The sequence below is a fragment of the Calonectris borealis genome, chromosome 2 (genome assembly GCF_964195595.1).
Source record: "Calonectris borealis chromosome 2, bCalBor7.hap1.2, whole genome shotgun sequence".
Taxonomy (NCBI): domain Eukaryota; kingdom Metazoa; phylum Chordata; class Aves; order Procellariiformes; family Procellariidae; genus Calonectris; species Calonectris borealis.
The window spans coordinates 154,351,272-154,375,748 of NC_134313.1; the positions used below are offsets into that span (position 1 = coordinate 154,351,272).

At 41.1% G+C, this 24,477-nt stretch overlaps 1 long non-coding RNA gene across 3 annotated transcripts in view; it reads right to left on the reverse strand.

The window, feature by feature from the left end:
- Nucleotides 1-24,477, reverse strand: part of LOC142079582 (uncharacterized) — a 43,887-nt gene that overhangs the window by 15,524 nt on the left and 3,886 nt on the right. The window contains exon 3 of one of the 3 annotated variants that reach the window (XR_012672720.1): nt 356-1,458. The exons of the other annotated variants lie outside the window; for them this stretch is intronic. This is a non-coding gene — a long non-coding RNA (uncharacterized LOC142079582). Of the gene's footprint in view, nt 1-355; nt 1,459-24,477 lie in introns of those variants that run through there. 3 annotated transcript variants of the gene reach the window in all.

Consider the following 24,477-nt stretch of genomic DNA (forward strand, 5'->3'; position numbering starts at 1 on the left):
CCAGCTGGTTACTCGAGTGCCTGTGCTGCATCTGAGTCCTCTTTACATAGGCACTTTCACCTGGACAGTACAAATTGCCACCGTTGGTACAGATCCTCATCTGGAGCAGGATCCCACCTTCGCCAGTTAAAGCGAAGTCCCCAGGTAGGATTCAATTCATGCAGTCTGGAAACAGAATTCTTCAAGGAGTTGCCAGACAAGGGCAGCGGCACCTTTGCCTCCTCCCCCAGCCCACCGCCCCCAGCACGCTGCTGAGCGCAGCAGCTCTCCATTTCTACCCTGCCTCTCCGGACAGAGGAGTACGGGAGAGGCGGGAGGAGGGCTGGCTGGCTGCCTGTGCTGCAGTAAAGCTGAGGGCAGGACTGGGGAGTAGCACCACAGCTACAAAAATCTCCTGTGGGCCTTCTGACCGTGTAATCTGCAGTTAGCCTTTCGTACATCCAGAAGTGCAGAGGGGTTCAGGCATGGGCGAAGGCTCTAGTTTAGATATCTGCATGCCAGAGGGATGCCTCCCTTCCCACCTTGTGTTGTCTGAGTATATAGGGAGTCCTCTCTCCTCATTAACGCTGGGAGAAATCCTTGGGTGCCTCCACTAAAGCTCATTACAGCTGCCAGAGGCAACAGAAGCAGTCTTGAGGTGAGCAGTTAGAGCAGTTTAGCTCCACTCCGCCTCCAACACATCATCATGTCCTGATCAGATATCTGACAACAATGTGCAGCTGAATGGGATCACTACAGAATTGGCAGCCCCTAAGGGACTTTTATTTTATCAGTGTACTTTGGGATAATTACCCCAAACAATTTTAAATGAGGCTAAGAAAAATACCTCCACCCTTTATTTTAACTGCAGCTGCTAATTTGTAGCAGTTCTTGAAACAATGGATCCTTGTGTGCTATAAGAAACTTTGATCTGGCGTGGGTCCGCTCCTGAGGAGGCTCCCAGAAGAAGCAGCCCAACTCATTGCAGGACAAAACAAAAAGCTATGTTCTTAAAAGCTCAGCATTATGTTTAGACTCATTTTGAAACATCTGCATAATCCAGGTACAGATCAAAGCCTGGATGCCTGAAAATATTCCCCCGACGATGAATGTACAGCCACTCCATACATCACACGACAGGTGGTGGGATACCCAAGGATCACATTTCTGGAGCCACTCAGGATGCGTGCTAGGAGGAATTTCACACATGAAACAGATCAAGCAAAAGCAGTCTTGAGCTCCACTTTGAGCGATGTAGAAACCTCTTGGTCCTCACCTGGCTGCTGCTGCAGGCCAGCGCTGGAAGGGCCTCCAGAGCCAGGACCTGGGCCTCGGTGCTGGGCTCTCAGGCTGTGCTGTGCAGGCAGGGACCTGGCTCCGGATCAAAGCTTCCTGGGCTCATCTGGGCAAAGCACTTGAGTCAAGGAGCTCTCAGGAACAACCCTATGGAGCTTACCTCGGGGTGCTGTGCTGACTGATCTGCAAGTTACAACAGTTAAGGTAATTAAATTGTTTCTTGTCAGTGAATTATAGCTCCCTTTAGGCTCCTGCTGTCAATGATGAGAAAGATAGTGGTTACTGTTAATGGAGCCAAGGCTGGTAACAAGCTGCCCTCTGAGGAATGTTCCACTTTGGGGGCAGATTTTTTAGGGAATGTTCAAAAAAGAAAGATTTTCTTTATGTGGGACAGAAATTCCAGTGCCATCATGGTACACATAGCAATACATCCATATATACATACATTCATGCACATGCATAAAAATAAATATGTATATATGTATATATATACATATATATAATGTGCATACTGATACGTGTTTGCGGTTATTTATATAAGGCTTTTCTCACTAGACTAATTCAGTGCAAAGATATCTCGGGTAATGCTCTTTGCATTGCATTTGCTTTAGCTTTCACAGCAGAAGGATAAAAAGATAATTTTCTTTAAAATTTTAACATGTTTTGGAGGCTTGTTTAATTTGCCTTTTGTGGTCCACCCAAGTTGCTGGGAATGGGATTCTGTCAGCGCAGGATGTTAAGGGGCACTGTCCTCATCAATCACAATCCCAGCATGCTGCCCTGGAGAAGAATGTATAAGCATTGTACTACATAAGCATAAACCCAGTATAAGTAGATTTAATGGGATCTTCCTTTGGCATGAATACATACTCCTTCATCGTGTGCTGTAAACACAAATGCAATCTATTTACTTTACCTAACTCTTATCAAGAAGTTTGCAGTTTGCAGTGAAACTGTGACCACTGCATGTGGAAATCTTGGATGAAGAAATTCTCTTCTCCCAGAAAACACACAAACAAAAGCCTATGTCCTCCTTTATTTTGATGGGATGGCTCTGCCCTGCAGCTGAACTCCCACACTCAGCTGTCATCGGAAAACATAGTCGGGAGGCAAAGCTGGTGTGTACCTGGACCCGCTTGGGAAGCATTTCTGAATGCTACTCACTAGACATAACTATTGCTAGGTGACTAAGTGCAGGTTTAGGGACCCACGCTTAAAAACTGGCCTTGGGACTGCATGTTACTTCAGTTAGAAACAAGAAGCTGGTGTCATTAAAAAGAAATGAAAAAGAAGGATGTTCACAAATAAAATAACACCCTTCAATAAACGAGGAAAGTGTGTCGGCTCCCAGCCAGCGGCACTCACTCCGAAGCAATTTCAAGATAATGGCTCATTCATTAAGAAGTATTGCTCAACAGCAACGCAGCAAGGGTGATGTGCGGGAGGCAGAATCCCCTTTGTGCCAGTGCTGGGGTCTGGGAACAACCTGCCACCCCTCCGCAGAGTGCTACCGGCTGCAGTCCCCTTGATCAAGGCAGAGCAGAGGGTACGGTACAACCTCACAGTATTTTGAGATGCAGTGCCCTACTAGTCAGGCCTAGAAACCTGCAGCCTAAACAGCCCTGCTTTTTTAATGTAATATAAACCAAAGTGATTTTCAGAGGGATCTGCACAGAACTCATTTTGACTGCATTTTGCACTGCCTGTGATTTCCTGCTTTGTATTTTTGGATAGAAATTCTTCATACTAGGACAATATCCAACAGACACATCTATTTGTAAAACTTCGCACAAATGATTAAATATTAGATAAACACAATTATCTCTCAACTAGCTTATAAATAGACGTCTCAGTTACTGTACTGCATTCCAGGCCCAAGGGACATGGATCTCATTAGACAGCCTTAACCAGACGATATGGACAACCTTATTAGGAAAGGGGATTGCAATGGCCCTGCTTGTGATTTCACTTCAGTTGAAGGACTTTTTGACAACTTATTCTTGAGGAATAGTTGCAAAAAAAAAGAGTTTTAAGATGTACTTGAAAGAGAAAAAGAATAAGAGAGAGAGAAAGAGAGAAAGAGGGAGAGAGGGAGGGAGAGAGGGAGGGAGGAAGGAAGGAAGGAAGGAAGGAAGGAAGGAAGGAAGGAAGGAAGGAAGGAAGGAAGGAAGGAAGGAAGGAAAGAGAATTATTAAGTATTCACCTTTTATTTCCATATGTAATTGATGAGCAACAAATTTAACCACACAAACGTCATTGGAACAGATTTGGGAAACAGAGCCCTGCCTAATATCAGTCACATTAGGGCATCTTCTGATCCTATCACAATTAGCAAGTAGCAATACTTTGCCTGACTTAGCAGAAATGGAGAGTAGCCCTCACAGAGGGAAGCATGGACTTCCCCACTTCAGCAGGGGTTCAGAAGCTAGGAAGCCCATCTCTGCCTGTAGGTTGGTTCAACAAATTATGAACTATTTCTGTTGTTTTGAAAACTTTCTCCTGCTTTTGCACCCAAAGGCCACAGCCAGGCCTAAATCTCCTTTTTTGAGAAACGCTGCACAAACAAAGATAAGAACAGGCCTAATTTTGTGCCAAAATGATCTGCAGCAACAAACTGGGGCATGGTTACAGCCATATTTATTGGCATTCCAGCACCATGACTCACGTGGAATTAGCTCTTGAAGCAGAACAATGTGAGCTGAAGAGGTTTACACTTGAGGGATAAACAGACAAAGGAGATGGATTGAGAATCCAACCTGCAAGAGATCAAATTTAGGAGAGAAAAAACTTTGTTAGTTACTGAGCTTTTTCTTTTTTTTTTCCTTCCTTCCCCAGCATTGAGTGTGAGGTTTTTGGTCAGTGATGCTAACCTTTAAGAGTTAAATGGGTAACAGCAGTTTACCCTGCCTTTGTGCAAGCTAGGTGAGTGTACTTCTTTTTTTAACTTGCTACTAAGTCAAAGTGTGATAGTCAGTGACTAAAATGAGACAAAGGATTAGGCCATGAATTAGGGTTTATCCTAGAGGATTTTATCAGAGTTTTAGTGAGAGCTCACTACCAAATTCACAAAATCTTCTGAAGATCAAGCTCATATGAACTCTAAGCATGAGACTTGCCTTACAGGGGCAGTTGATTAAAACCCAGGTTTTCATGTAAGAAAGCTTCTGGCCCACCTATTTTATCACTAGGGTTCATTTAAAGTCTGGGGAGCAGACACTGCCTTTTGAGAGTCCTACAATAACTTCCCACATTTCCTTGAGTTTGCATTCCCAGGCATTGTATCCTCTGTCTCCATTCACCTCCTACCAACTGGAAGCTACTGGCAAGTTTATATAAATGTCGTCACTGTTTTACATGCAGCCTACTTAATTTCTTCAGGATTCAGTTCATTTCAGTTAAACAGTGCTAGAAACTGGTGTGCTTGGTGTGCTACTAATGGGGCAGAGCTCCAGTTAGCTGCTGGTGCAAGTGCAGAACAAACCAATGTCCTGTGAAACATGCAGCTGGATGTCAGTGACACCCAAAACATGCTGGAGATAGAGCAGATGTCAGTGGCAGGAGGAGCAGTAAGGCCAGAAATCTGGATCAGGCCTTGGAGCAGATGGCTCCAGGGACCACAGCCCGAAGGGCAGTCTGGGTAGGATGGATAAAAAAATAGCTCAGAGAAGAGCCAGAGCTGGGACTGCAGCAGGGTGAGCAATGGCCTCTCTGTTTTGTTGTTACAGGGTGAAGTGCCACATTAATATTGTTGCTGTGGAGGGCAGTGCATGAAATGCGATCGTTTTGCTTCAATTACTGGTGGGAGGCATTTCACTTCTTGGAGGTCCCTTTCTCTCCTCCCCCTGCACCATCTCTGAGCGTGATCCAGACTGGATTCCAAGTGGGAGGAAGAAAGGAAACACACAATTATTGATTTGCTCTGCCAAAGTTTGAATAGATTCCTTCTAAAACAAATGAAAGCTTGTTTAACTGGCTGGAAAACATGAATGCGTACAACATTATGTACTGCACTCTTTGTGACTCTATCACACTGGGAGATCGTTACAGCGTAAGATAGAACAACGTTATCCCAAGCAGCCCGAATTATAAATCCCAAAGGCTGTATTATACTAAAAAATCCCTGGGTGATGGCAGGAGTTGGTCTCTTTGCCTTACCTAGGCAGGGGACATCAATCTCCTAGCTCAGCATCTCATTGATTTTTGTGCAGCTGTCTTTCTGCCCCTGCCCAACTCCCAGCTGGTGGCTGTGGCTTCAAAATATTTAATGCAGGAGAAACTCAAGCTATTTGATCAGAATCTGGAGTAAAGCAAAATTCCCGTCACCTTGCTTGTAATTTGCCAGTCCTTTCCACTCCCAGACTGGCTGGTGAATTAGTAGGTGTTGAAAAATTTCCTCTTTCTAAAGAAATGATCTGGCAGCGGAAGATCTGCCACCAGTAGACTAGGTGCTGCTTTTCCAGACGTGCACTTCCACCCCAAAGGAATTTAAATTCACTTTTGGAACCAGTTCTTGATCTGACTGTCCTAAATATCCTGGTGTTCCCCCCAAATTTCTTAATCTTTTACACAGGCACTGAACCTTAAATGTCTATGATATTGTGCCTGTGGGCTAACAGCAGTTTCTGTACAGGGTAATGGGCAGGGGCAGAAAGGTGGCTGCAAACCATCTTTGCCATCTTTGCTAATCATTTTAGATGAATTCTCAGCCTAGCATGGCTATGTTTGACTCTGCACTAGCTTGCAAAGGCAAAATAATTTGCCAACTGTGACTCCAAGTGTAGTTCATTAAATAACTCACATACAGTTCACTTATGGTGAGGTTACAGTGAACTTACACAAGACACAGAGGGGCTTGCCACAATGGCAAAGCATAGAAAATGCCTTCAAGAGCTGAGAAGAAGTAATATGGCTCTACTGCAGCCAAGCCATGCTCCCCAGAGCATAGGCAAGGGTGCACCTGTTATGCTGTTGCTACTGAGCAGTAGGTATTTCTGGCTTTGTGGTATCCTCAGACATGATCCTCTAAAGGCTACAGTAGCATCAAAAGGTTGGACATTATTGTTGTGGAATTTGTGAGAAGGACTGAGAACATGAGAAGGGACATTTTTTTTTCTTCTTCTGTCTTCAGGAATATATTGGCTGAAAGAGGTAAGTAGGAAGAGCATACAAGTACGGTTGATGTCTGTTTTAAGACAGATGCAACCTGTGAAGGAGCAAACAAACTCTAACGGTTACAGTGAAAACGTTTAAAACCAAATTTAACCTGAATATTTCTCTTTTATCAAATCCATGGAGAGACTTCAGTCAGCCACAAGCAGTGGAAGCAAGTAGCTGAAGAGAGCTACCCAATCCAGAAGACATACCCCAGGATCTGCCAGTGTCATCAGCTGATGACATTTCTACAGAAGGACCCTGTTTTGGAGGTAGACCGTAACTACCTGAAAAGCTCTTATGAGTAAGTTTTTAGATGTTTTTTACACTCCCCATTTCCTCCTGGGACCAGGACCAAAAAGGCCAAAATATCACAAGAAAAGCTGGTTTTGCAGGGTTTTTGGCCACTGCCAGAAGTCAGAGAGCTGGGAATTTTTATGTGAGAGAATGTTTTACTGGTTCCTCATCTGCTGAAATATGGGGTATATGTAAATGCCAAGTAAACATTAGCTTTCAGGTACTTGATTGAACCCAGACTCTGAATACTATGAAGACTACCAAACCTTCTTCTGACTATTATTTTCTTTTGAGGGGGGAGCATGTAGAGCGTAGAGGCATGGCCTCAAAAATGGATGCAACTGATACTACTTTCAAGCCTTACACTCTTTTAAAATGCCCTTTGAAGAACGTTTTAAAAAATTCTCCAGTGCTTTGGTTCATCTGGGTAGGTTAGAAATCAAGACAGTTCAAAACATTCCTTCCTGTTCTGTTTCTAATAACTTGTACTTTGGAATAACAAATAATTCAGTGCAGTGATTAGGTAATCTATGGAATCAGTGTATCATTGTATCTTTGTTTGAACCATGACTGTGGGGAAACAAATCTTCATGGGCCAGGCCATCAGCCAGCTACCTGGCTTTCGGAAGAAACTTGCCTTGGGCAAGCTAACCTTAGACTATCTATTTACAAGGTTACTTGCACATTTTTCTGAAACATCTGGTATTAACCACTGTCAAAGAAGAAACTAAATATGATGAATCATTGATCAAATGTGGAAAATACAATGCGATCAAGGTGCAAATGTTTCCCATGCTAGCTTAGTTTTGTGACAATATTTTTAATATTGAAAAACTCTCAAAAGTTCTACAAAGCTCCTTTCCTTTACCCAATTGTCTTTTCCAAAAGTGCTCGTTGTACCAGCAAGATCCTCTTTTTCCTCCCATCTCTGGTTCTCAATCTATCATTTTCCTCAGGCCAATGCTAGCTATGACAGCAGAATGAGGACAAGGATCCGATCTTCTGAGAACACATCTAGAAATCTCCAGCTCAGCAGAATGAGGACAAGGATCCGATCTTCTGAGAACACATCTAGAAATCTCCAGCTTTCTATTCTCTGACTTGATTTGCCACATCACCTTGTGAAATCATTCAGGGAGAGATTCCCATCTGAGTTAGGCTGGCAAGAGTGTGGCGATGGCATTTCCATTCAAGCTTTTGAAATCAGTTTACAGCCTCCCTGTGAATGTGTTTTCATATTTGAAAAATAAGTTAACCTAACAGGAATTTTATGGGGATTGAGTAACAAGGCCTGGTTATTTACAGAACAAACACAGGTAGGAGGTAAAACAGAGAAGTGAAAGCTCTTGCCCAGGCTCACGTAATGTGGCAGTGGCAGAGAGATGGGAATAAGCCAGGTCTCCCAAAGGTTAGTCCACAGCTCTCTTTCCAGATTTCCTGAAAGTGTTTGCGCGTTAATGAACCTGCTAGCTGTTTGTGCATTCCTGTCATCTTAGCCCTCTGTCTTGATACTTTCTGCTGTGTTAAAACAGCTTGACAGCTTGACAGCCTCAGTCTTGAAGCTGGAAACCGAGTGAAGCCAGTGATTGTGAGCATTACACAAATCTTAAAATGCTCCCCTATCATTAAACAGAAAGGGAGCTGCCACTCACTGCTCAGGCAGTTCTGCCATATACATGGATACAAATGACCAGTGCCAGTGTACTAAGGTAAATGCCACCTAATATATCTTAGTCTACAAGGTGCAGCTTGAGATAGCTGCCTAGCAGAGCAATAGATGCACCGCTCCTGACAAATATATGCACGTGTATGGACAAAAGAATTTATTTGCCTAAAAACTGATGCCAGACTGTCTAATTGCCTTGGAGGCAAGGCTCTTAAAATCAGCAGAAATTCCAGTTGTATCTGGATGCGTAGTGAAAATACAAAGGAATCACAAGACCCCCATTTGGGGTTAAAAGCTCTCTGAAGAAGCTGGCTGGGCATAATGTGGACTTGCTGAGGTATTCTGCCTGGAGCGTGAAGCCTGGGACAGAGAAAAAATCTGACTGCAGGTGGGTCAAGCAGGAGGTGGTGTTGGGGAGTTCTTGGTGGATGGCTTTCATCCAGGTATACCAGGAGGGATGTATGGAGGTGTCTCTAGGGCACTTGTCAGCTCTGTGCCCAGTTTACTAAGGAAAACCTTGGGCTAGAATCCCTGGGCTTTCCTACAGGGAATCTGCTGTACTGTTTCAGGAAAGAAAAATATAAACTGTTATTCCATCTTTGGCAAAAGCAAGAAACTCTATTGTCAGGACTGAGTAAGCTTCTGCCTTGCTTATAGTCGACAGGCTTGCTTTTTGTTATGGTTCAACTCCAGCCGAAGCACACCTGAGACTCCTAATTACTGTAATTAATATTATAGCAATGCCCCAAGCAGAAATTAGGTCCCCACTGAATGGTGCGCTGCCCAAACACATGCAAAGATAGAGTTCCTGGCCGTAATAACTTGCAAGTTGAAAGGACAAACAATGGTCAAGTTTGTGGGATATAATAGCAGAGACAAATTGAGGGAGGGGGTGATGAGAGATGCATGGCTTGTTAGCTCCATTTTTTTCTGACTCATTTGCTTTACTTATATGACATAAACCTGGATTCAGGGGATGTCATGGGGAAAATATTGTTGAAATAGGAGACAAGAGGGACTATTGGAATAGGAGGAAAGGTGGGGGCAATTTGAGCCTGTTGGTGCAGTCAGGACCCTGACAGATATGGGGAGAGGGAAAACAAAGGAGCAAAAGATGAGCAAGAGGAAAAGCTGAGCTCACTCATCCAACAGCAACAGAGCAGGAAACTGATGGCTTCTCTTTCTTCTAAGAGCTCTTTCCTTAAAACAATGTTGGGTACCAGCCTTTCCAGTTTCCTTCTTTGCACAGTTGCTAGAAGGGATCTATGCTGGCTCTCCTTCTGGCCTGGGAAAAGAACCAGCCAGGGAGCTGTGCAGCTTGCCTCCTTTGAGCAGCCTCCACAGAGCCTTGAACCACACTAGCCTTGAAAGTGCTACAGTAGCTGGCACAGACCCTTTTGGTGAAGATCCTCACAGAAAATCAAGCAATGTCATTACCTTTGGGCAGAGAAACCAGGCCTTTCTCTAACCCAAAGCCAAACCAGCCCGAGTAAGCCCAAAACTTTTCGATAGGGAAAAAAAAGAGAGAACCAGGGGGTCAAAGTCTTCTACCTACCCAGTTCATTAACTACCCATCTCAAGACTGCTGTCAGCTTTCCAGGCCTCAGAGCTCCTGCTGTCTCAAAGCTACAAGTGCTGATGGCTCTCTTCTTCCCATGACCAAGTCATCGCTTTACTGCCTAATGTTTTAAACATACCAGGAAAAGCATACGATGGTGCAACATCGCAACTGTTGTTTGTGTGCAGGATCACTGCCTGGGTAAGACATATCTATCCTTCTCCAGGGACAACAATCCACTACAAACCATCTTCAGCGAAAGTATCCTTTACATCTGATTCCTTTTCTCACCCTCCTCTAATTTCAAGGTATCCTTTCATGCTGAACAGGTGGCAAGCATCATTTGTTACTTTGCTCGGTACATCACTTTTGTGTAGTAAAGTTCATTTACATGAGTCCATATGCTTTCCTTCACTAAGTGGCTATGAGATGTTTCTAGTGTCTTCCCAGGACATGGCTCAGCTGAGCATCTGATGCTCCAACTCAATATTTAGTTTTGAAATGGTTTAGCAGTGTCCCTTTATAATTATGAGATTTATTTGGTGGCTGTCACCATGATAAATAGTGCTTTACAAGACTTAGTGTGAATACAAACCACATGAATAGCTTCCTAGCTTTACCAGGGTTTTATTGACAAATGGTTTCCAGAGCTTGTTGCTGACCCTCGTCTCATAGCAAACAATGGTGCCTCCTTAAGCCAAAGTTTACCCTACATTAAGGTTTGTCTGTAGCTACAAATCTAAAATAGGCAGATAAAAAATAGGAATGAGCTAATTTGCCAGTGTTTCTGTATTTAAACTTTCCTCTCCTTTGAAGTAAATCCACAGGTATTTAATGATACTGGCTTCCAGAGAACACAAGTTATTCCCCAGATAATTATCCTTTGGAAACTTCTGCAGTAACTCTTTTTTAAAACAAAACAGGCAGAGTGGCAAGGCTAACGGGAGAAAGAAAGAAAGATCAAAAATATTACCAGCTTGACAGCAAGGAACTAACAGAATCATGCAGGAAGAGCCTTGAGGCTCTTTCTCCAAATAAATTAGACGGCTGGAGCCATAGTTGCTTTGTCTTTTTCTTGGGTGTGAGTCACGTAAATCTGAAATGTTTGGGACATAATGGACATCTTGCACATATGCACTTCAATAGCATAATACATATGTAGTAAGGCAGATACTAACCGTAACTACGCTTGCTGCACACTCACCAGAACAGGAGAAAAGTCCTGCCTTTGCACCGTGCACACAGGAAGAATTTCTGGGCATTAATAGCCCAGCTAGCTACATATATATGCCTACGTATTTGGTTCTAAAATATAATAACAATTGATATCATTATAATTTCTATAATATATTATATTATTTTATAGTAGTATTTATCTTAATAATTTATATTATATATTGGGTTTGCTTTCTGGGCGTAAGTCCAGAAATCCTGGCAATGTAGTCAGATTAAGCCACTACTAAGCCAGCTCGATTAAGAGATTGTTGACTTCCTCCTTGTGCCCATTGCCCCAGTAGTTACACCTGGTCTAAATGGATGGGAAAGGATTCTTTCCCACTGGTCCCTAAATGGGCAGGAGTCCTGTGACACAACTAATCAACCCCACTTCCTTCAATAAACAAGTCAAATCCTGCTACGTATGAAAAACAACCCCATCCCTGGCAGAGGTTCTCTTCTCCCCTGCAGCTGGTGTTGCAGTTGGTGGTGTCGCCGATTACGAGGATGAGATAAAAATGTATCAGCTACAGGAAGCATATTGGCACCGGCTCAGCCTCAAAGCACGGCTGAAGCTTTTGGGGTCGGGGAAGTTGCTCAGCCATCCCTCCCAGAAACAAAACAGCCACCACCAGGCAGCTGAGACTGCCAGTCCCCAGTTGTCCCTCAAAAACGAACACCCATCCCTGGACTCTCCGGAAAGCATGGTTAACTTTCTCCCCACTGCAGGGAGGGGGTGAAGCATGTAGAGAAGGAAACCAGCAGGCACTCGGCACCGACCGCACGCTTGTGCAGGGCTACTGCGGCTCGGCTGACTCGCTCCCCGCTGGCCGCCGGTGCTCGCGGCCAGGCAGAGAGCACAAATTGGCTGCTGACCCATTTGCAGAAGGGCCGGTGGGAACAGCAGGCGCTCACCCCAGCCCTCAGGACAGTGCTTACTCCTCCCTTTAGTTTATAACTTACTTCATTTTGGATTGACACTAATGCTGGGGCTTCCCTGTGCAAGAGCAACCGATGGATAAAGCCAGGAGCACAGGCCCAGTTTCTGCTACGGTATTTAAAATATTTCCTGTGAACATGGAAGTAGGACTGGGCTCTGGTTTGAATGTGCAGTTAAGAATTCTTCGGGGAGAGAAATCTGCCAGTCTACCTTGGTGCCATTCTACTGAAATCAAAGAGGAATTAGTATTTTACTTCTAATCATGCCTTCTATACTCTATGTTAACCCTTAATATTTTCTGGCAAAAAGAGGTTCAGTGCCCTAATTTTGATCACACTGTCATTGCTCTTCTCTGGCCCAGCTCCAGAAATGAATGTGTGATTTTTAACCCTATGTACACACTCATTACTATTTTTGGATTTTAAACAGTTTTAGATAATACATTCTCCATCTTCCTTTAAAAAGGGAGTTAGGAACTTGTTTGTCCTATCCGGCTGGGCTGGTGTCTGGATGGAATACGAGTCTTACGCCTCTTGAAACAATGTCTGCTTTTGATACGGTTGCTAAATCTGGTTCTTTTCCTTGTTAAATTTGGCTGCCTTGATGGAGTAATCCACTCTTCCACAGACCAGATGACTAGAAAAGCTGGTTACATTTTTCAAGCAGTTCTCTTTTGGGATGATCAGGTTACGGCAAATGCATCATCAATTACGCAAATAAAAATGTATTTTAACTTCAAGACCTTGGGATTTTTTAAGGTAGCAATTCTAAGAAATTGCAGAAAATGTGAAAATTATAACATATATTAGTAGAGGCCCACTAAGATGGTTAAAAGGCTGGAGCACATGACTTATAAGGAGAGGCTGAGGCAATTGAGTTTGTTCAGCCTGGAGAAGAGAAGGCCAAAAGTGGGGATCTAACTGCTGTCTTAACTAGCTATTGGGTAGGCACAATGGAGGCACATTCTTCTTAGAGGTCAGCAGCCAAAGAGGCAACAGAGACAAACTGCAAGAAGGAAATTCTGATTAGGAAAAAAATTCCTTGAGGGCAGCCAAACACCAGAACAAGTTGTCCAAAGAGCTTGCAGAAACGTCATCCTTGCAGATACCCAAAACTCAACTGGACAAGACCCTGAGCAACCTGATCTGATATTGAAGTTAGTCCTGTTTTAAGCAGGGGCTTAGACTGCATGACTTCCAGAAATTCTTTCTAACCTGAATTGTGCTTTGATTCTATGAAAAATATTGTAACTAGTTGCCAAATCAGACACAAGGTGACAGGTATACCAAACTTGCACAAAGGAAAAGAAACTGAATTAATTTTCATTATGTCAAGAAGTAGTTCTGCCTATATAGGAATACAGCCTACAAATTTTATATTTATTATCAAGTTATTTTATCTTCACTGGTTGTATGTGGGATGCCATATGTGACAGCCTATGCCTGAGGCTCCTGAGGTCCAGCAGCTTCCCAGTGAAGTCAAGATCTTTGCTAAATTCTCATCACCAAATATCAGAGTAATTTCTCAGCTCTGTATCACACTGGTTACAGAAGATGCTCCTGAAGGACATGTTTTTGTTTGTCTTTCATTCTGGAATGCATAGATCTCTATTTCACCAATCACAGAAGCCACAAGACTGGAAATTCACTGGGCTGTTTCTGTTCAGACTTCCAGTGATATGTCTGGTGAGGTGAACATTTTGCTTGCATACGCCCAGAAACGGTGACTGCCTCCACGAAAGAAATGCGGAGAATAATAGACACATTCTTCTTGATTAGCAGAGTAAAGGGTAACTCTGTAACACACCCTGTAGCTATGATAAAAAAGATATAATTGGGGATGAAATAATAGAACTCAAATCTTTATCGACATGGAGAATTAAATACTATATGAGCATTTCTCTCTCTCTGGAGCATGCTTCAGAAGTGGGGTTGGACCAAATATGTGGAATAATTCAGGTTTGAACTGACAAGTAATCACAAATTTAAGAGTTCAATATGTGAAGTAATTTCAAACTACTCCAAAAAAGACAGGTTTGGGAGGGGCGGGGGTTTTTTTTGGAAAATACTTATCTGTAGCCAAATCTGAGTTAAGCATTTTGTCTAACTCCATAATTATAGTCAACTCAGAGAAACAGGCATGTCTGGATGTCAATTCACCTTATTCAAAGATATGTATTTAAGACTGTGATGGTTACAGCTGGTCAAATGAATGCCACCCAAAGGTTTTTGTTCCAGAATGTTTAAAATTATATATTTACTTTGGAAATAAGGAAATTATTTTGTTTTTTTCTTAAAAAAAGGGGGGTATTTCTTTAAACAAGGAAGTGTTTTGATAATAATTACAAAATTAAACAGTTAGCTCTATTTCAGGGCAAAAAAAGAACCTCAAAGAATTATTTTGCAGTTTTTTGTTTTTCTCTGCAAAATAGAAGAACTCTACCTCACTGATTTCCATTCTACAGATCCAGTACCACACATACTGTAGTAGGGTTGAGTCAGTATTTACAACGCAAAACAAAAAAAAAAACTTCTTAAGTTGCAAATATGGTTGTTAATAAGCTGAAGAATGTGATTTATTAATAAGTAGTATTATTAATTTGTTGCCTTATTTAGCATTTCCTCTAAATGCCTGTGGTTACAAATGTTTCATACATTTTAGGAAAGTGATTATCCTCTTGAAACAGAATATGCTACAGTTTGGTATTTTTATTCCCTGATTTATGATTCTATTTTAAATTTAAGAGTCATCCAGTCAGGGAAAAACAATACTTGAAAGTACAAACACACAACATGGATAAATGTGTTGAAATGCTCAAAGGAAGCTGTTTCAAAGAGCCAAAGGACTGAAAATTATTTGTGCAAGGTATTCCACAAAGAAAGTACATAAAAAGCAAACCTAAAAACATTTAAAAGCTCAATTCAGATTTTTTCTCCCTCCAAAAATAATGGTAAATCCATAACAAACAGTTCAGACAGCCCTAGACTCAACTGGGGTCTGATCCAGTCATTATTTTGGTACTTGAAATCAAAAGGGATTTGATGGGAATGTATGATAGATTATTTTCTGCACATTTTTAATTGGGTGACTTCTTCCCTTAAAGGGTTCCTAATTTTTCACACATGTCTCCAAACATCCTCTGCCAATATTAAATTCTGCTCAGATGGATTTTCTGTTAGAGAAAAATTTGGCAGTTACAACTCTTTGGCCGTAGTCCAGTAAATCCAGATGGGAGGAGCCAGCAAATGGAAATGTTTTATGTAGATAGTATGTTACTTCTTTGTGCATCCAGATTTACACATTCTTGGAATAAATAAAGTTATGAACTTTCTTTTGGTTCCTTTTTGACCTAAAAAAAGAGCTACAGTAGCACAGAACCTTCTTCCTATTCTTTGCAGTTCTCTCTCTGGTCTTCAGTCTACCAAAGTTACCTGGCTGTATTTACTATTGCCTACACACCTCTCTCCCTTTGTCCATCTTACTGGATACAACATGACCAAGGCATTTTTAGAAATGAAAAGTGATTTGGTCAGATGGCTTGAATTATCCAGAGTCTTCTTAGGCAGGATCAACCTTATTAAGCAGGTGAATGCCTTAGGATATTATATCCTCTTTAGATATTCCCTCTTTTAATCTTCTGAAAAGGGATTTGAAACAGAGAGAAAGCATTTCTTAAATTTACTTGAAAAATAGAAGTCTCAGACTTTGGGTGAATAAATTAGAGACACTCAGTTCAGAAAGAGAACTGGGATTTCCAAGTTTGTAGATGAATATTTAAGTATGCCAATAATGAGCAGCTGAAATATTACAGTTGAGCAAAGCAAGGCAGCTTTAAAAGGCCCCAAATGGTTACATTCAGATTCCATGATTTTATGAGTGATTATTTTTGCCACAGATTTAAACAGAGTCCATCTTCTTATTCCAGTCTGCTGAAAAAAGTGACTAGAAGAATTGCTTGTACCATACCAATGATGTCTCCTTCGTACAACAATGTCAGAGGGCAGACATAGGTTTATCGCTAGAAAGCTCCTGTACATAAGTAAAACTAGTTCTGTTGCAGGGACAATTGCATGTGTGCTTGAGTTATTGAGGACATGTTCATTACAAAAATCTGCATAAGTTATTTCTTCTCTCAAGTTGTTTTTTTTTTCCTTACTTTTTTGTCTCTCCTAGTTTGGGTTTATTGGGGCAATTACAGAGATTAACTACCATTCCTCATTCTAAAGGCTTCACAGACAGGGCTATGGCAGAGCTGGAAGGTCTGTTTCACAGGAAATTCTGACATTTTGAAACATATCAGGTTTGGAGGGGAAAAAAATTAGAGAATTTGTAAAGTCCTGTAAAACAAAATGTTCAAAAAAAGTCATGTCAATAGAAATATATAATTTTGTTAAAACAAACAAAAAAATCCATTTACTTTTTTTTGTTTGTTTGTTTATTTGTTTTAAAGAATAAGAGCTCTTCTGAAAGAGGAGTAATAAATAAGAAATATACCATTCCAAAACCTTTGCAGTGAGCCTTGACCAAATTTCCTTTTACTAAGTATGAATATTTCCAATATGAAATATCCACCTTGACATATTCCCACTGATGAATCAGCATTTTCAAAATGGAAAACATTAATTTAGAAATGTTTGCCCAGCACTAAGAATAGATTGGGGAGCTGCTTCAGAATATTCCTTGGTGTCGTGGTTTAACCCCAGCCAGCAACTAAGCCCCACCCAGCCGCTCGCTCACTCCCCCCTGGTGGGAAGGGGGAGAGAATCAGAAGGGTAAAAGTGAGAAAACTTGTGGGTTGAGATAAAGACAGTTTAACAGGGGAAACAAAAGCCGCGCGCGCAAGCAAAGCAAAACAAGGAATTAATTCACTGCTTCCCACCGGCAGGCAGGTGTTCAGCCATCTCCAGGAAAGCAGGGCTCCATCACGCCTAACGGTGACTTGGGAAGACAAGCGCCATCACTCCGAACATCCCCCTCTTTCTCCTTCATCCCCCCAGATCTATATGCTGAGCATGACGTCATATGGTATGGAATATCCCTTTGGTCAGTTGGGATCAGCTGTCCCAGCCGTGTCCCCTCCCAACTTCTTGTGCACCCCCAGCCTGCTCGCTGGTGGGGTGGGGTGAGGAGCAGAAAAGGCCTTGACCCTGTGTAAGCACTGCTCAATAACGAAAACATCCCTGTGTTATCAACACCGTTTCCAGCACAAATCCAAAACATAGACCCATACTAGATTCTATGAAGAAAATTAACTCTATCCCAGCCCAAACCAGCACACTTGGTTACTATTTTCTACTAAATTTTACCGTAAATGTTATATAAGTGTTCTCCACATCTTATACTTAGCATACTTGGCACGTAAGCTAGCAGTGCAGTCACCAGAGGGTCACCAGTCTCTATGGGAGTGGAAAGAAGTCTGCCCTGAAATCACCTCCTGGGCTCCAACCAGAACATCTTCACCTGAAGTGCTGTTAGAAGCAAGCTGGTCCTTCCCCACTTTGTGCTTTTTTGTGCCATCTTGGCAGCATAAAAAGGTCATACAATAGTGGAAAATAGAACTTCAAGTCTCCACCAACTTTCACAACTGCTCGTTTTCACTCAAGTTCAAATCTTAACAAAGGAGCAGGAGATATGACAACAGTGGATGTCTGAAGAACAACTTACACAGTCATTGTCGCCACCAATGAGATGTTTATCCACACACTTCCTCTCGCCTTTGGCATTATTTCCCCTGGAAAAAAGAACTTGGTAACCCTGCAGAAGTACTCTCATTATGGTAGTTCAGTCTCTCCTAGGTTATCTGAACTTTCCCTCTTCATGCTTCTGTATTTGATGATTTGCACCATGAACCCCATCCATTCATAGATGCCAGCACTGTCGAGGAGAAGTGGTATTATTCAGTGTTTTCCTCACCGCTTCTAGTGTAAAATACAACATTTTATGGCTCTTTCATGGCTCAGTTGTGAAGTAATGAAATATAATTATACTCACGTCAGACTGGGGAGGGTTATTTGCTTTAGTGAGAATGATTAAGAAGAATATAGGGAGTCGGACCTGGGTGTAAAGATAGCTGATAATTATGCTTAGTAGAAAACCAGAAAAGCACAGGAAGAAGATCTAACCCTAATGTAAGAGGATGCAAGTTTCCAATAAAGTGAGCTAAGCCTGCTCAAGCCAGGCCAAATCTGCAAACCTACAAGCAATCCCACCCTGTTCATTATATAGACCTGTGCAGCACATTTAATGTCCCTTGACTTGTGACATCTTTGTTGCAGGTACCGGCTTTTTTTATTGGTTTTGGACAGGCTTCAAGATCATGGATTTACAGATTATTTGTACATACTGAGATTTTTTAATTGGCTAAAATGTAAACATTTTGCATTTAATGAAAGATAGGTTTAGAGCCTGATTTTCCACTGCCTTGTACCTTACGTAGCCACTAGTTCACGGCAGGAGAAAGGTCTTAGAGTGCAGCTTGGCAGCTCACTGCTCATGACCCTCCCATGACATTAAGCCCACTGAACTTTTAAAAACCTTCTGCTGTGTGACTGGTTCTGCTCTGGCTCTTCCCTACTGTCACAGCAACATGATACGGTTCAGAGTTAATGCAACTTGTCTCCAGCAATTTTCCCAAGCATAGGTGCTCCTTTGCTCTTCTCCAACTTCAGTCCCCAGATTTTGGAGTATATCAATGCGGAGATATTTGTTGCCAGATCCTGCTGTATTCCAGCTTTTTTTTTTTCCAGCTATTATGGCACTTGGTAGGACCTCAAATAGCTGAAGAAAATGAGAAGCAAAACCAAAGCTTAAAGTACCAACATCTTTTGCCACAAACCTCTACCGATCACAGCTTGTGAGCTGTGAGCTCACTCCTCAGCATAAATCTAGCAAATCATTTCAGCATAGGCTTAACTTAAAATCTTCAAGTATAACTATTTTATTCTAGGTATTACTATTGTATTCTTTGAGAGTTCTCAAGTACTTCACTGATATGTTCAACTGGGGCCTAAATAAATAAATAAATAAAATACAAGACAGAAAATAATTTGTCTTTGATTTGAGGTGCTTTCACTGTTGATTTGGAGAATGTGTTTTATCACTAAATAATTTCTGATCTTTGCAAAATGATCATTGTTATGGAAATTACTCCTTGACACAGTGTCAGAGCTGGGATTACTATGTTTTCATGTTTTGCTGTTACTTACCATGAGACACAAATCTTTGCCAACAATATCCTCAGGGCTGGGGGAAACGTATGTAAATTGTGTCAGCATTGCAAATGAACTTACAAGCATGGTTTTTCAAACCTTTTTTGTACCTTCTGCCTTACTACCTACAATATAGTGGCGATATTCTGGATCACTTTGGAAATGTGTGCAGTGGTTCTTACACAAACTGTATCTATTCAGAGACTGAATAACACCCTAACCTCCATTTTTGTGGTTGTGAGTTGTAGCTGATGGCCCACGTTGTGTTTTCTATCTAATCTTGCTATCTGAGTCATGTTGTAGACAACCAGTGAATATATAAGAGCATTAGCAAAATCAGTTTATACTAAAGACAGTATTTCCATTACACAACACATTGACACTGATCATGTTTTTCATAAGAAAGATCACAACACAATCATGCAACAAAGAATAACTGCTAGGTCACCAAACTATTTGCTGTATCACTTGGCAGTAAACAAGAACTTTTTTCACAAAATCTTTCTTTCTATTAAATTCTTGCCTTGAAAGTTTTATTTAGACCTAAAAGAGGTTGGGGGTTTCATTAGGAGACAAAACATCTCTGTTTAGTCTTTTTGTTCCTTCATGAATTCAGTTTGCTGAAAAAGCTCCGAGTTGCACAGAGTGTTACTTGTTTAAATTAGGGCTTTCCTATTCAAATAACCTTATTCTCTGAAAAGTTGCTTTAGGCAAGCCAAAAAATGGGATCTTTATTTCACACAGATGAGATGTGAACACACTGGCTTGGAGGAGGATGGGTTCCATGTAGTTCTTCTGAGTACAAACATGGCAAGTGAGACTGCAAATATTTTCATTCTTGTAGACAGAAGTCACTCTAAGCTCCAGTTTCGCCTTCTATAATCTTACATCCTTTGATGTGGATTGCCTATAAGAAGTGTCTCCACTTCATTGTTTTCTGTTTTTTTATCCCCTCTCATATCTGTTGCTAACACATTAGTGTAAGAGGGAAAATAAATGACTAAGCTATTAAACTTCAGGATCCTAGTGAAAGATTGCAAGCAACTCAGACTTTTCCTGGGAGTGCTGACCTGATTCATACTGTATGTTTGTATGACATTGGTAGCTATAAGACTTGGGAGGGATTATTTTAAATAGCTTTTTCTTTTCATATATCTTTAAGTATTTGCAATTGTGGGTCTTCATGGGAAGTCTGTGTTTAAGCACAAGAGTGCTCCAGACAAATTATTATTGCTAGTGGATCATTTAGGACCATCCACTTCCATCTCCTAGCTTCAACCGCAAGGACTCTGGCTCCAGCTCAAGAGTCCAAGACACAGCTTCATGTGGAGAGTATTACTGGATCTTTGAGTAGGGGCCAGAGACAATGGGTCATGGATTTCTGATTCAGTGAGCTATAATGAAAAAAAAGAAAATTTAAAAACTTTCACAGTTGTGATTTTTCCAAGGTGTTTTGTTTCATGCTTAAATTTATTTAACAGTTTTGCAGCTCTTTTAAAAATTAAGCCAAATACAAGATTGACCTGCCACTTCCAAATCCAAAGTCAAAACATTTCACTTAAAAATATCAGAATTAAACATTTAACATTTCTGATTCTTCTCCTATTTTTCCAGCTGAAACAAGAAAATTAGATTGATGTTCCCAAGTACTGTTGTCCCCTTGAATGCAACTTGTTTAATGATTTGACTATGCAAAATAAAATCCTTGTTACTCCAAAGTAGTGCAAAGCAATCCTTTCTCTAAAACCAAATTCTGCAGCAAAAGGACTCCCAGTGGGCAGACTGCTCTCATACTATCCCATACAAGCAATCAAATGTTGTGCACACTGAAGTAGTTAAAGCTCTAATTGTAGATGTTTGCAAATAAACACCTTGCTTTCATACAAGGCTTTCATAAAGGCTAATGTATGTTAAGACTTTGTGAGTGAACTGCTGAAAGTACTTGTATTTTTATTTACATCATTGTTTATAACTTGAATATTCCCTCGCAGTGTGGGAAACACAAGCACACCCATGCAGAACACCACCTTTGTGGAAACAGAAGTTGGAAGGGTATACGGACAAAACAATAAACCGCTAAGCTCAATTACACAAGTGCAAGGACTGAAAACAAGGACTGGAACCTGCAGGGTTTTCCATGTGGGAAGAGCCCTGCATGTGAATGGACTGACACTGATTTTGCTCATCTCTTTTTTAAATGTGTCATTCCAGAAAGCAACAAGAGATTACAAACTCATGCCACAGCTACATGGCTCACTGAGGTCTGGAAGGCTGAGGAATTCCTTTTATGCCCCTTGCATACACCTGGACTTCAAAGCCGTTAATATTATAATCTTCATTGTACCACAGTCACAGCACAGGTAAATGACTGTATCGCTGTCTGCACAGAAGATGTGTACCTTTCTGAAGTCACTGGGATGCACTTGAGTGCAGTCCAGTATTGTCAAGGGAAGGCAGTACTTCTGGAATATCAACATTAAGTTCCTTTTAGACACTACAGACTGTGCATATTTGATGCCAATAACTCTCAAAATTCTTATGAACAGCAAACTGGGATTGCTAATGGTGATGTTTCCTGTTATTATGGGATTATTATTTTTGTTTCTCTTGCATGTAACTGTTTCACATTTTAATATCTGTTGTAAGACTGTTAGATGGTACTGGAAGCCACAGTTGAGGAATGGAGTTCAAAATCCCATATATTATTCTAGAAGCACTATTTATTTTAACAACTATGAGCTCCACGTGAGGACTGTTACACCAAATAATGTGAAGAAAACTTTGTGGCAGACAGGCCCACTGCCTGTGCTGAAATCCACACAGCAGTGCCAGCTACTTTCCGAAGTATATTTACCGAGGCTTTCAACTTTTTCTTGATGTTCTTCAGACGCCATCAGTAGCTGAAAGCTTCATTCAGTGTGACCCTGTGCTCCAACATCCCACCGAGTTCAGTGGTTTGGATGCAACCTCAGCTGACCAACTATAACAGAGTCTTGCTGAATTTTATGCACTGATCCCAAACAAAAATAAGTTTTTTCCAGGTAACAGTGTCTCATCATTGAGAGACATGCAAACAAGTAAATAAAAAATCAGTTGATTTGCACCCAAGAAATACCCAGTAGAAATCTATGAGCGTGTGCAGAATAGAAAATACCTGTAAGCCCAGCACATCAAAGTATCAGATGTACAGTGCACAAATTATATAGTTAATCTGACTTTTCACAGTTAGTGGGTTTACTGTGGGTTGTGCAGTTCATCTGGGCAACATATGCTCAGAAGGTTGAACACTGTGGAAGTACTGCATACTTTGTGGAGCTGATCTGCAACGCACAGTGAATGTGTCTAGGATTTCTAGATATCCAGCAGCCCAGGCAAAGTTCCTATTCTGGTAAGGCTGTTCCAGACAATTGTCAGCATTCTCAAATTCTGCCCCAACAAAATTACCAGGAACAAAAAAAGGACATGTCTGGTGAAAGCCAGATGTATGGTAGGTAAAAAAAAATTTAAAAAAATCCATTCCTATATATTACACTTTTATTATTGACCTTACACCAGTGCCTCAGGCTGCTAAGTCATCTCCTCAAGACCTATGAGACATGTATTTATAGATGTAAGTATGAAAGCATACAGAAATAACACAATAACCTACTGTTAAATAAATGTCAAATAAAGAAATTAAATAGCTAAATAAAAAGCCAAATTAAAAACCCCAAAACTTAAATAACGTAGAACTCTAGTTCTACATATAGTTCCTAAGCAGAAATACCTGATACCATTGTCAGATCAGGGAGAATGGGCTGAATAACCTAGGCTAAACTGCTTCAATGTGTGTGATTCCCATGCACTTAACCTGAAGAAATGTACATTCACTGGATATCTGAGAACTGAATTTGTTCTGCATACACAGCTGTGACCATCCCTTTTTCATATTCTTTCTCCTTCAGAACTGGAGTTACTCACTCCAGTTGTGAGTAGGAAGTTCCTGAGAAGTTAGGTGAGCATGGTAAAGCAGGTCACTTGAAGATGAGATGTTCTGGGCCAATAACCCCATTCATTCACTCGGGATTCCTTTTCCTTCAGACACTGTCTAGTGTTACTGTGCTCGGTATTGACTGCCAGGGCACTTGACATTTGGTTGCTGCTGTTTGATGAAAGCAGCTAATTAGAATGCTTCCTCTGAGGAAATCCATTTACATATATGGACTCCTTTGTACCTGTGCCTATGTAGGTGATATGTTCTGAAACCTACATAAGGAAAACTCACAATATGCTATTTAGGTGTAGCATAAATGTAACTAACTGTTCTTGCTTTGCTAAACATTCACTCATAACCTGCAATTCAATTCCATCACCTGAAATAAAATACTTGAGACAACTGTAAACTAAATGTCAGTCCTCTTTCTTGTCAGAGAAGATGCCTTTTCCATTCAGCAGAATTCATCAACTTATCTTACTTGAAAAATATTTTTTTCTGGAAAACTCCCAGAGAGTTGGGTTTTTAAAGGAGTCTTTCAGAAATTCAATAGAAAATAATATGGAGTGATTCAAATGGAAAGGATTGAACAGTGCAATATAAATCCTGATATAAGACAGCAGATGTTTTAAATACAAAGATTTTTAACCCCGATATTCATCCATGTTATACCAATGATATGAACAAGCAGAATCAGAGACCTGCAGTAAAGTACAAAAAGCATATTCCTATACTGTGCATGAAATTGAAAACAAATCATATGCTACAGCATAGTTTCTTCAAACATCTTCTTCTAAAGCCAACAATTTCATGGTAATATAATTTAGGTGATGAGCATGCTTGGATAAATGCCACGTGGGCCACAAACTATCTACTCCACCAAAAGAAACTGCTGTCCCAACTTATTCCAGCTTCCTTTGCACCCCCCGTTTTCATTTTTTCCAGTGCAGTAATTGCAATAGCACTGACATGAGTCAGGATTTACTCCAAAATTCTCAATAGCTCCTTTTAGAAAATACATAGGGGTATATACTGAAAGTATCTCCTGACAAGCAGGAGATCTTCGGGGGATTATGTTGCCGTCCACTCTCCCCACCTGCCCTTTCTCTTCCCTTTATTTTTTGTTGCCTATGAGACGGATGGTTATTATCAGTTTATTATTACTGTTTTTCCACAGACTTTCTCAAATGTCAA